This window comes from Anomaloglossus baeobatrachus, unplaced genomic scaffold (assembly GCF_048569485.1).
Source record: "Anomaloglossus baeobatrachus isolate aAnoBae1 unplaced genomic scaffold, aAnoBae1.hap1 Scaffold_597, whole genome shotgun sequence".
NCBI classification, from domain to species: Eukaryota; Metazoa; Chordata; class Amphibia; order Anura; family Aromobatidae; genus Anomaloglossus; species Anomaloglossus baeobatrachus.
In genome coordinates this window covers 97,913-110,275 of record NW_027444961.1, presented here as the reverse complement: position 1 = coordinate 110,275, position 12,363 = coordinate 97,913, and the positions used below count along the sequence as shown (strand labels likewise).

General features: G+C 49.7%; 6 non-coding genes and 1 pseudogene across 6 annotated transcripts; all 7 read right to left on the bottom strand.

The window, feature by feature from the left end:
- Nucleotides 1–3,494: 3,494 nt before the first annotated feature.
- On the bottom strand, nt 3,495–3,598 carry LOC142285248 (U2 spliceosomal RNA; annotated as a pseudogene).
- A 1,117-nt stretch (nt 3,599–4,715) lies between these two features.
- On the bottom strand, nt 4,716–4,906 carry LOC142285296 (U2 spliceosomal RNA). Its single transcript, XR_012746712.1, has one exon. It is a non-coding gene; the product is annotated as a U2 spliceosomal RNA (small nuclear RNA).
- Nucleotides 4,907–6,023: 1,117 nt separating this feature from the next.
- Nucleotides 6,024–6,214, bottom strand: LOC142285295 (U2 spliceosomal RNA). The gene has a single exon (XR_012746711.1). It is a non-coding gene; the product is annotated as a U2 spliceosomal RNA (small nuclear RNA).
- A 1,117-nt stretch (nt 6,215–7,331) lies between these two features.
- Nucleotides 7,332–7,522, bottom strand: LOC142285294 (U2 spliceosomal RNA). Its single transcript, XR_012746710.1, has one exon. It is a non-coding gene; the product is annotated as a U2 spliceosomal RNA (small nuclear RNA).
- Nucleotides 7,523–8,639: 1,117 nt separating this feature from the next.
- LOC142285293 (U2 spliceosomal RNA) lies at nt 8,640–8,830 on the bottom strand. Its single transcript, XR_012746709.1, has one exon. It is a non-coding gene; the product is annotated as a U2 spliceosomal RNA (small nuclear RNA).
- A 1,117-nt stretch (nt 8,831–9,947) lies between these two features.
- Nucleotides 9,948–10,138, bottom strand: LOC142285215 (U2 spliceosomal RNA). Its single transcript, XR_012746643.1, has one exon. It is a non-coding gene; the product is annotated as a U2 spliceosomal RNA (small nuclear RNA).
- A 1,117-nt stretch (nt 10,139–11,255) lies between these two features.
- On the bottom strand, nt 11,256–11,446 carry LOC142285291 (U2 spliceosomal RNA). The gene has a single exon (XR_012746706.1). It is a non-coding gene; the product is annotated as a U2 spliceosomal RNA (small nuclear RNA).
- Nucleotides 11,447–12,363: the final 917 nt, after the last annotated feature.

The window sequence follows — 12,363 nt, the reverse complement described above, 5'->3', positions numbered from 1 at the left end:
CGACCGTGTCCCGCATGAGAGCCAGGCTGTCTGCGATGCGGCGTCCGGGGATGCCGCAGGTCTGATCCGGGTGGATGATCCGTCCAATAACCGTCTTCAATCTCGTTGCCATCGTCTTGGCCAGGATCTTGTAGTCGACGTTCAGAAGGGTGATGGGACGCCAATTCTTCAGGTCGCACCTCTCTCCTTTGCGCTTGTACAGGATCGTGACCATTCCTTCCCTCAGGGACGGAGGCATTCTGCCCTCCACCACCATCTCCTCATACAGATCTAACAAGTCCGGACAGATGAGGTCCCCCAGCGCTACATAGAGCTCTGCTGGGAGACCATCGCTGCCCGGAGTCCTGCCGGACCTAAAGGATCTGGCGGCCGAGAGCAGCTCGTCCACCGTCAGAGGGACGTCCATGGCTGCCGCATCTGCAGGGTCAAGATGGTTAGTGATACCTGACAGGAGCTTATCGGCGGCCTCGGGGTCGGTAGTCTTGCGGGCGTAGAGTTCGCTGTAGAAGTCGCTGACGACTTTCATCACGTCCTCTTTCCCGCGTCGCATGTTTCCATTCTCATCTCGTAGTTCATTCAGGGGTGTATGACCGGTGTGGAGTTTCCTGAAAAAGAACGAGTTACATTTCTCACCCTTCTCCAGGTTCTCCACTTTGGAACGGAAGACAATTCGCTTGGACTCCTCCTCAAAGTGCCTTTTCAGGCTCTTCTTAGTCTCCTCCAGCTCCTCTCTCACGTCCCAGCCACATCGAAGAAGGTCATGCAGGGAGCGCAGCTCGCGCTGGAGTCTCCTGAAGTCCCTCTTCTTCACACACGCCTGTTGTTGACTCTTTGCCTAAAAGAAGAGACGGAACTCGAGTTTAACGTATTCCCACCAGTCAGAAACAGACTGGAAGCCTGTCTTGTAGGCCCGCCACGTGGAGTAAGCCGCTCTAATCTCCTCCAGGACTTCCCCCTTTTCCAGCAGAGAGCAGTTCAGCTTCCAGGAGCCAGGGCCGACAGGAAAGCCGTGGCCCAGCGCACCTTGAAAGTGAATGGCTCTGTGGTCAGAGAAGAAGCAGGGGACCATCGAGTGCCCACTCCGCCCAACCGTCCGAGAGGTAAACACGAAGTCAATCCTGGAACGCAGCGAACCATCAGGTCGGCACCATGAATAGTTCACGGATCCGTGTCCGATGGAGCCCACAACGTCCACGAGAGAGGCTTCGGTCACCATCTCAATGAGCAGTTTGGATGTGACGTCTAACTTGGCAGCCGTTCCAGAACTGCGTCCATCCGCCTCAATCGGGCAGTTGAAGTCCCCGGCCATCACTACCATCCTGGTGGTGGCGAGCTGAGGGCGCAGGGCTTGGAGGAGCTCCAGTCGATCGTTCTTCACAGGAGAAGCGTACACATTGATGAACCTGACAGGTTCTCCAGCCCAGGTACCGTCCACGAGCAGTAACCTGCCGCAGACGAGTTCCTGAACTGAATCCAACGTGAAGGCGCTTCCCCTGATTAGCACGGCGACCCCTGCGGACCTACAGTCGCCCCCGCCGGACCAGTAGGACGGTCCATGGGTCCATTCCCTGGCCAGATGGTTGAAGGACCTAGAGGAGGGAAGGGAGCATTCCTGCAGGAAAAATACATTACTAGACTGAGTGTTAAGGAAAGCAAAAATCGTCTGACGTCTGAACTTGTCTCTGATGCTCCTAACATTAATGGAAAAGATGTTAATGTTAGCAGTCATTGGAGGAAAGAGAAAGTTAGCGCAGGCGGTGTGCCTTAGTTACCACTCCGGTCGGGCGGTTCTTCCTCTTTGGCACCTGCCGGTAAAGGTATCTCCAGCAGACCCTCTTCTTCTAGCTGATCGAACAGGGATGGTGCCTCAGTGGCTTCCGACTCCTCCATTTCTTCTTCGGCCACAAGGGACTCCACCATCTGCTCCAACACGTCCGGTTCTGGGAGGAGGCCATCCTCCTCTTCCTGGGGTGGATTGGGATCCACAATGAACAGCTTGGAAGGTTCTGCGACAGGACTATCTTCCACCTTCCTTTTCCTTTGGCCTGTACCTGAGGAGACAAGAGCTGGAAAATCCTCCTCGGTGAAAAGTGCAGGAGTGCTGAGGCCCTCTGCTCTCATGGTCTGGGGAGGGAGAGTGGGCTTTGGGGGAGGGGTGAGGAGACCAACTGAGGAGTAGGGAAAAGAGGTGGAGGTAGTGGAATCCTCAGTAGGGTTGGCCGGGGGGGAGGGGTTTGGACAGGGGTGACAGGGGGGGGGGGCCAGGGAGGGGGCAACAGTTTTCTTACCCTTCTTTTTCCTGGACTCCGTGGCTGCTGGGGCATCGGCTGGGGCCACGGTCGCCGGGTTCTTGGCCGCCTTGTCCTTGGCCTCTGTGGCCTTGGTCGTAGCTGCCTTGGTCGACGAAGCTGTGACTACCCGATACTGGGTCGCCGCGGCAACCCTTGCCCAGGATTTCTCCCACTGTGGGCAGTCCTTGTAAAGGTGGTCCGCCTGTCCACATAGGTTGCAAGTCTTCTTCTTTGGGCAGTCCTTGGAGCTGTGTCCCGTCACCCGGCAAACCCTGCAGGCGTCCTCCTTGCAGGTTTTCATCGAATGCCCTTTCCCGCCACATTTCCTGCAGTTGTGTGGCATGTCCGGGTAGTAGATGAGACCAAAGGAGTTTCCCAGAGAGAATGTCGGGGGCAGGTGCTGGAGACCATCCTCGGATGCTGGTTCCCTGTAGAGTCGAACGGTTACTGACCACTTACCCGTCCAGAATCCGTTGCCGTTAAGGATGTGGGATGGCTCCCTCACCACTGTGCAGAGACGTCCCAGGAACGTGGAGATGTCTCTTCCTGGGGTGTGCGGGTTCCGCATGGAGACCGTGATCCTCTTCTCATCCCTCTGTATAGGACAGGATCCTAAAAAAGAATGAAAAGGGGAGTCCGGCATCGCTGCGTTCATCGCCTCCCAGTATCTCCTGCAGGCATTCACCGTGGCAAAGGTTACCAGAAAAATGCCAGTCATGAAGGTCTGGACACTCAGGGTTTCCGCCCTGGAGAAGCCCTGATCCAGAATCATCTTCTTGCAGAACACGTCGCTGGACATGTCCGGCAACCTACCATCCACCGCCTTTAGCTTCAGGGCGACCGTCTGCCGCATCCAAGGCTCCAGGGTTGGAGCCTTTTCAGGCGGCGTCCGGGCTCCCTCCGGCTGGCTGGCGTCGGAGGTAGGGGCCTCTTGGGCCGAAGAAGCCTCTGGATGAGCCTTCCTGGAGGTCCCTGGGTCCTGAGCCTTCTTGGCTGCCTTCTCTGGCTTGCTTGCCATGGCTGGTTCCTGCTTGAGTTCCCGGAGCTGGATCTTGGATTCTTCTCCGGGTGTCTTCTCCCGCTGTGTTCCTCCTCGAAGTTCCTCTGGTCTCCCCAAGTCTTCTCCGAGCCTTCGTCTTCTTGCTTCTTTCTGCCAAGCTCTTCTTCCGTCCGATCTCCCTCTTTCGGTCTCGGCTGGGCTTCAGAGCTTGTCTCCCTGATCGTATCTCGTCAAGTGTAGCTAGCTCAGTTTGTTCTGATAAGAACAGATACTACACTTGATCTTAGCCAAAAGGCCGAGAAGCGATAACCAGAATTGGTTTGGGCCTCGAGTGGCACCCTGGCCTATGCCGGACACATCTTAGGGAGAGAGAGCGAGAGGGAGACAAACCCACGCCTACACAAGACATTTTGTCACCCAAGCCAACCCTTGAAAAGGCTGCTTTGCAGAGCAAAAACAAGAAGAATGGTGCGTTTTGCAGCCGCCGCCCACTGCAATGAATCTGAATAACTCCTCCTTTAGGGCGCAAGCAACTCCCCTCCCCCTTGCAGTCTTTCCAATTCACGATACAAAAAGACGGACAGGACAGGTTGCCTGACTTTCCGTCACTGCCACCCTTTGCCATCCTTACCCGTAGAAAGCCCTTTCATCATCCCCAAACCCTAATCTTTTCCCTTTCCTTCCCAGCCCCCAAACCCTGCCCTCTGTACCTTTCTCACCACCCGCTTCCCTTCTCCTGTCATCCCCCTACCACCCGGGAAAAAAAGAGATTGCCCCCTCCTTCCACTAGCCCACCCTCCCACCCAAAGAACAACTTCTTCTGCGCAGCTTGTTTTCTAGGCAGCAGCGCTATTGTGATGTCATCGGGGGGCATTGTGACAAGCCGCCAGTGTTCCGTCTCTTCATGTTGTGCACTGTTCAAGCCGAAAATACATCAACAGGCAGGCTACAGAAAAGCTTACTAACAAAGGTTAGAGAGGGGCTTTCTCAGAGGGCTTTTTACAGTTTGTCTATTCCCAATTAGCCGGTTTAGTATACTTAATGAAAGTACTAATTCTTTCATAGGCCGCCCATTCTTAGTATTTGACGTTCAGGTAACAACAGGTAACTTTATTTGGAGTGGAAGCAGAGAGATAACACCAGATGCCAATTGTAGATCCTCTCACACCTGTGGTCACTGCAGCATCTGACTCCACTTTGTCCAAAAGGGATCTATTCCATTCAATTACACATGATCTAGATTAGACTGACAACAAGATACTGCACGGGACATAGCAGAGTTGGTGAAGTTGAGTGGTGATGAGTTTGCTATTTGGATGAATAAAGCAAGTAAAAAGTGTGTTAGATAAAAATTCATTTCAATTCGCTAATCGGGCTAATATGAATCAGGTGAATCGAGTTCTGCTTTTGGAAACTGGGTTAAGAAGGGGTGCACCGTTCCTGGAGGTACTGCAATACCAGGTCAATGCGTGGAGTGGACAGAGCAAGCTCTTTTTCCATCTCCCTGTTCTAAAAATCCATTTAATATATGGTCCCCAGATAGGGGACGTATCAGATATTAAACTGATAAGAACAGATACTACACTTGATCTTAGCCAAAAGGCCGAGAAGCGATAACCAGAATTGGTTTGGGCCTCGAGTGGCACCCTGGCCTATGCCGGACACATCTTAGGGAGAGAGAGCGAGAGGGAGACAAACCCACGCCTACACAAGACATTTTGTCACCCAAGCCAACCCTTGAAAAGGCTGCTTTGCAGAGCAAAAACAAGAAGAATGGTGCGTTTTGCAGCCGCCGCCCACTGCAATGAATCTGAATAACTCCTCCTTTAGGGCGCAAGCAACTCCCCTCCCCCTTGCAGTCTTTCCAATTCACGATACAAAAAGACGGACAGGACAGGTTGCCTGACTTTCCGTCACTGCCACCCTTTGCCATCCTTACCCGTAGAAAGCCCTTTCATCATCCCCAAACCCTAATCTTTTCCCTTTCCTTCCCAGCCCCCAAACCCTGCCCTCTGTACCTTTCTCACCACCCGCTTCCCTTCTCCTGTCATCCCCCTACCACCCGGGAAAAAAAGAGATTGCCCCCTCCTTCCACTAGCCCACCCTCCCACCCAAAGAACAACTTCTTCTGCGCAGCTTGTTTTCTAGGCAGCAGCGCTATTGTGATGTCATCGGGGGGCATTGTGACAAGCCGCCAGTGTTCCGTCTCTTCATGTTGTGCACTGTTCAAACCGAAAATACATCAACAGGCAGGCTACAGAAAAGCTTACTAACAAAGGTTAGAGAGGGGCTTTCTCAGAGGGCTTTTTACAGTTTGTCTATTCCCAATTAGCCGGTTTAGTATACTTAATGAAAGTACTAATTCTTTCATAGGCCGCCCATTCTTAGTATTTGACGTTCAGGTAACAACAGGTAACTTTATTTGGAGTGGAAGCAGAGAGATAACACCAGATGCCAATTGTAGATCCTCTCACACCTGTGGTCACTGCAGCATCTGACTCCACTTTGTCCAAAAGGGATCTATTCCATTCAATTACACATGATCTAGATTAGACTGACAACAAGATACTGCACGGGACATAGCAGAGTTGGTGAAGTTGAGTGGTGATGAGTTTGCTATTTGGATGAATAAAGCAAGTAAAAAGTGTGTTAGATAAAAATTCATTTCAATTCGCTAATCGGGCTAATATGAATCAGGTGAATCGAGTTCTGCTTTTGGAAACTGGGTTAAGAAGGGGTGCACCGTTCCTGGAGGTACTGCAATACCAGGTCAATGCGTGGAGTGGACAGAGCAAGCTCTTTTTCCATCTCCCTGTTCTAAAAATCCATTTAATATATGGTCCCCAGATAGGGGACGTATCAGATATTAAACTGATAAGAACAGATACTACACTTGATCTTAGCCAAAAGGCCGAGAAGCGATAACCAGAATTGGTTTGGGCCTCGAGTGGCACCCTGGCCTATGCCGGACACATCTTAGGGAGAGAGAGCGAGAGGGAGACAAACCCACGCCTACACAAGACATTTTGTCACCCAAGCCAACCCTTGAAAAGGCTGCTTTGCAGAGCAAAAACAAGAAGAATGGTGCGTTTTGCAGCCGCCGCCCACTGCAATGAATCTGAATAACTCCTCCTTTAGGGCGCAAGCAACTCCCCTCCCCCTTGCAGTCTTTCCAATTCACGATACAAAAAGACGGACAGGACAGGTTGCCTGACTTTCCGTCACTGCCACCCTTTGCCATCCTTACCCGTAGAAAGCCCTTTCATCATCCCCAAACCCTAATCTTTTCCCTTTCCTTCCCAGCCCCCAAACCCTGCCCTCTGTACCTTTCTCACCACCTGCTTCCCTTCTCCTGTCATCCCCCTACCACCCGGGAAAAAAAGAGATTGCCCCCTCCTTCCACTAGCCCACCCTCCCACCCAAAGAACAACTTCTTCTGCGCAGCTTGTTTTCTAGGCAGCAGCGCTATTGTGATGTCATCGGGGGGCATTGTGACAAGCCGCCAGTGTTCCGTCTCTTCATGTTGTGCACTGTTCAAACCGAAAATACATCAACAGGCAGGCTACAGAAAAGCTTACTAACAAAGGTTAGAGAGGGGCTTTCTCAGAGGGCTTTTTACAGTTTGTCTATTCCCAATTAGCCGGTTTAGTATACTTAATGAAAGTACTAATTCTTTCATAGGCCGCCCATTCTTAGTATTTGACGTTCAGGTAACAACAGGTAACTTTATTTGGAGTGGAAGCAGAGAGATAACACCAGATGCCAATTGTAGATCCTCTCACACCTGTGGTCACTGCAGCATCTGACTCCACTTTGTCCAAAAGGGATCTATTCCATTCAATTACACATGATCTAGATTAGACTGACAACAAGATACTGCACGGGACATAGCAGAGTTGGTGAAGTTGAGTGGTGATGAGTTTGCTATTTGGATGAATAAAGCAAGTAAAAAGTGTGTTAGATAAAAATTCATTTCAATTCGCTAATCGGGCTAATATGAATCAGGTGAATCGAGTTCTGCTTTTGGAAACTGGGTTAAGAAGGGGTGCACCGTTCCTGGAGGTACTGCAATACCAGGTCAATGCGTGGAGTGGACAGAGCAAGCTCTTTTTCCATCTCCCTGTTCTAAAAATCCATTTAATATATGGTCCCCAGATAGGGGACGTATCAGATATTAAACTGATAAGAACAGATACTACACTTGATCTTAGCCAAAAGGCCGAGAAGCGATAACCAGAATTGGTTTGGGCCTCGAGTGGCACCCTGGCCTATGCCGGACACATCTTAGGGAGAGAGAGCGAGAGGGAGACAAACCCACGCCTACACAAGACATTTTGTCACCCAAGCCAACCCTTGAAAAGGCTGCTTTGCAGAGCAAAAACAAGAAGAATGGTGCGTTTTGCAGCCGCCGCCCACTGCAATGAATCTGAATAACTCCTCCTTTAGGGCGTAAGCAACTCCCCTCCCCCTTGCAGTCTTTCCAATTCACGATACAAAAAGACGGACAGGACAGGTTGCCTGACTTTCCGTCACTGCCACCCTTTGCCATCCTTACCCGTAGAAAGCCCTTTCATCATCCCCAAACCCTAATCTTTTCCCTTTCCTTCCCAGCCCCCAAACCCTGCCCTCTGTACCTTTCTCACCACCCGCTTCCCTTCTCCTGTCATCCCCCTACCACCCGGGAAAAAAAGAGATTGCCCCCTCCTTCCACTAGCCCACCCTCCCACCCAAAGAACAACTTCTTCTGCGCAGCTTGTTTTCTAGGCAGCAGCGCTATTGTGATGTCATCGGGGGGCATTGTGACAAGCCACCAGTGTTCCGTCTCTTCATGTTGTGCACTGTTCAAACCGAAAATACATCAACAGGCAGGCTACAGAAAAGCTTACTAACAAAGGTTAGAGAGGGGCTTTCTCAGAGGGCTTTTTACAGTTTGTCTATTCCCAATTAGCCGGTTTAGTATACTTAATGAAAGTACTAATTCTTTCATAGGCCGCCCATTCTTAGTATTTGACGTTCAGGTAACAACAGGTAACTTTATTTGGAGTGGAAGCAGAGAGATAACACCAGATGCCAATTGTAGATCCTCTCACACCTGTGGTCACTGCAGCATCTGACTCCACTTTGTCCAAAAGGGATCTATTCCATTCAATTACACATGATCTAGATTAGACTGACAACAAGATACTGCACGGGACATAGCAGAGTTGGTGAAGTTGAGTGGTGATGAGTTTGCTATTTGGATGAATAAAGCAAGTAAAAAGTGTGTTAGATAAAAATTCATTTCAATTCGCTAATCGGGCTAATATGAATCAGGTGAATCGAGTTCTGCTTTTGGAAACTGGGTTAAGAAGGGGTGCACCGTTCCTGGAGGTACTGCAATACCAGGTCAATGCGTGGAGTGGACAGAGCAAGCTCTTTTTCCATCTCCCTGTTCTAAAAATCCATTTAATATATGGTCCCCAGATAGGGGACGTATCAGATATTAAACTGATAAGAACAGATACTACACTTGATCTTAGCCAAAAGGCCGAGAAGCGATAACCAGAATTGGTTTGGGCCTCGAGTGGCACCCTGGCCTATGCCGGACACATCTTAGGGAGAGAGAGCGAGAGGGAGACAAACCCACGCCTACACAAGACATTTTGTCACCCAAGCCAACCCTTGAAAAGGCTGCTTTGCAGAGCAAAAACAAGAAGAATGGTGCGTTTTGCAGCCGCCGCCCACTGCAATGAATCTGAATAACTCCTCCTTTAGGGCGCAAGCAACTCCCCTCCCCCTTGCAGTCTTTCCAATTCACGATACAAAAAGACGGACAGGACAGGTTGCCTGACTTTCCGTCACTGCCACCCTTTGCCATCCTTACCCGTAGAAAGCCCTTTCATCATCCCCAAACCCTAATCTTTTCCCTTTCCTTCCCAGCCCCCAAACCCTGCCCTCTGTACCTTTCTCACCACCCGCTTCCCTTCTCCTGTCATCCCCCTACCACCCGGGAAAAAAAGAGATTGCCCCCTCCTTCCACTAGCCCACCCTCCCACCCAAAGAACAACTTCTTCTGCGCAGCTTGTTTTCTAGGCAGCAGCGCTATTGTGATGTCATCGGGGGGCATTGTGACAAGCCGCCAGTGTTCCGTCTCTTCATGTTGTGCACTGTTCAAACCGAAAATACATCAACAGGCAGGCTACAGAAAAGCTTACTAACAAAGGTTAGAGAGGGGCTTTCTCAGAGGGCTTTTTACAGTTTGTCTATTCCCAATTAGCCGGTTTAGTATACTTAATGAAAGTACTAATTCTTTCATAGGCCGCCCATTCTTAGTATTTGACGTTCAGGTAACAACAGGTAACTTTATTTGGAGTGGAAGCAGAGAGATAACACCAGATGCCAATTGTAGATCCTCTCACACCTGTGGTCACTGCAGCATCTGACTCCACTTTGTCCAAAAGGGATCTATTCCATTCAATTACACATGATCTAGATTAGACTGACAACAAGATACTGCACGGGACATAGCAGAGTTGGTGAAGTTGAGTGGTGATGAGTTTGCTATTTGGATGAATAAAGCAAGTAAAAAGTGTGTTAGATAAAAATTCATTTCAATTCGCTAATCGGGCTAATATGAATCAGGTGAATCGAGTTCTGCTTTTGGAAACTGGGTTAAGAAGGGGTGCACCGTTCCTGGAGGTACTGCAATACCAGGTCAATGTGTGGAGTGGACAGAGCAAGCTCTTTTTCCATCTCCCTGTTCTAAAAATCCATTTAATATATGGTCCCCAGATAGGGGACGTATCAGATATTAAACTGATAAGAACAGATACTACACTTGATCTTAGCCAAAAGGCCGAGAAGCGATAACCAGAATTGGTTTGGGCCTCGAGTGGCACCCTGGCCTATGCCGGACACATCTTAGGGAGAGAGAGCGAGAGGGAGACAAACCCACGCCTACACAAGACATTTTGTCACCCAAGCCAACCCTTGAAAAGGCTGCTTTGCAGAGCAAAAACAAGAAGAATGGTGCGTTTTGCAGCCGCCGCCCACTGCAATGAATCTGAATAACTCCTCCTTTAGGGCGCAAGCAACTCCCCTCCCCCTTGCAGTCTTTCCAATTCACGATACAAAAAGACGGACAGGACAGGTTGCCTGACTTTCCGTCACTGCCACCCTTTGCCATCCTTACCCGTAGAAAGCCCTTTCATCATCCCCAAACCCTAATCTTTTCCCTTTCCTTCCCAGCCCCCAAACCCTGCCCTCTGTACCTTTCTCACCACCCGCTTCCCTTCTCCTGTCATCCCCCTACCACCCGGGAAAAAAAGAGATTGCCCCCTCCTTCCACTAGCCCACCCTCCCACCCAAAGAACAACTTCTTCTGCGCAGCTTGTTTTCTAGGCAGCAGCGCTATTGTGATGTCATCGGGGGGCATTGTGACAAGCCGCCAGTGTTCCGTCTCTTCATGTTGTGCACTGTTCAAACCGAAAATACATCAACAGGCAGGCTACAGAAAAGCTTACTAACAAAGGTTAGAGAGGGGCTTTCTCAGAGGGCTTTTTACAGTTTGTCTATTCCCAATTAGCCGGTTTAGTATACTTAATGAAAGTACTAATTCTTTCATAGGCCGCCCATTCTTAGTATTTGACGTTCAGGTAACAACAGGTAACTTTATTTGGAGTGGAAGCAGAGAGATAACACCAGATGCCAATTGTAGATCCTCTCACACCTGTGGTCACTGCAGCATCTGACTCCACTTTGTCCAAAAGGGATCTATTCCATTCAATTACACATGATCTAGATTAGACTGACAACAAGATACTGCACGGGACATAGCAGAGTTGGTGAAGTTGAGTGGTGATGAGTTTGCTATTTGGATGAATAAAGCAAGTAAAAAGTGTGTTAGATAAAAATTCATTTCAATTCGCTAATCGGGCTAATATGAATCAGGTGAATCGAGTTCTGCTTTTGGAAACTGGGTTAAGAAGGGGTGCACCGTTCCTGGAGGTACTGCAATACCAGGTCAATGCGTGGAGTGGACAGAGCAAGCTCTTTTTCCATCTCCCTGTTCTAAAAATCCATTTAATATATGGTCCCCAGATAGGGGACGTATCAGATATTAAACTGATAAGAACAGATACTACACTTGATCTTAGCCAAAAGGCCGAGAAGCGATAACCAGAATTGGTTTGGGCCTCGAGTGGCACCCTGGCCTATGCCGGACACATCTTAGGGAGAGAGAGCGAGAGGGAGACAAACCCACGCCTACACAAGACATTTTGTCACCCAAGCCAACCCTTGAAAAGGCTGCTTTGCAGAGCAAAAACAAGAAGAATGGTGCGTTTTGCAGCCGCCGCCCACTGCAATGAATCTGAATAACTCCTCCTTTAGGGCGCAAGCAACTCCCCTCCCCCTTGCAGTCTTTCCAATTCACGATACAAAAAGACGGACAGGACAGGTTGCCTGACTTTCCGTCACTGCCACCCTTTGCCATCCTTACCCGTAGAAAGCCCTTTCATCATCCCCAAACCCTAATCTTTTCCCTTTCCTTCCCAGCCCCCAAACCCTGCCCTCTGTACCTTTCTCACCACCCGCTTCCCTTCTCCTGTCATCCCCCTACCACCCGGGAAAAAAAGAGATTGCCCCCTCCTTCCACTAGCCCACCCTCCCACCCAAAGAACAACTTCTTCTGCGCAGCTTGTTTTCTAGGCAGCAGCGCTATTGTGATGTCATCGGGGGGCATTGTGACAAGCCGCCAGTGTTCCGTCTCTTCATGTTGTGCACTGTTCAAACCGAAAATACATCAACAGGCAGGCTACAGAAAAGCTTACTAACAAAGGTTAGAGAGGGGCTTTCTCAGAGGGCTTTTTACAGTTTGTCTATTCCCAATTAGCCGGTTTAGTATACTTAATGAAAGTACTAATTCTTTCATAGGCCGCCCATTCTTAGTATTTGACGTTCAGGTAACAACAGGTAACTTTATTTGGAGTGGAAGCAGAGAGATAACACCAGATGCCAATTGTAGATCCTCTCACACCTGTGGTCACTGCAGCATCTGACTCCACTTTGTCCAAAAGGGATCTATTCCATTCA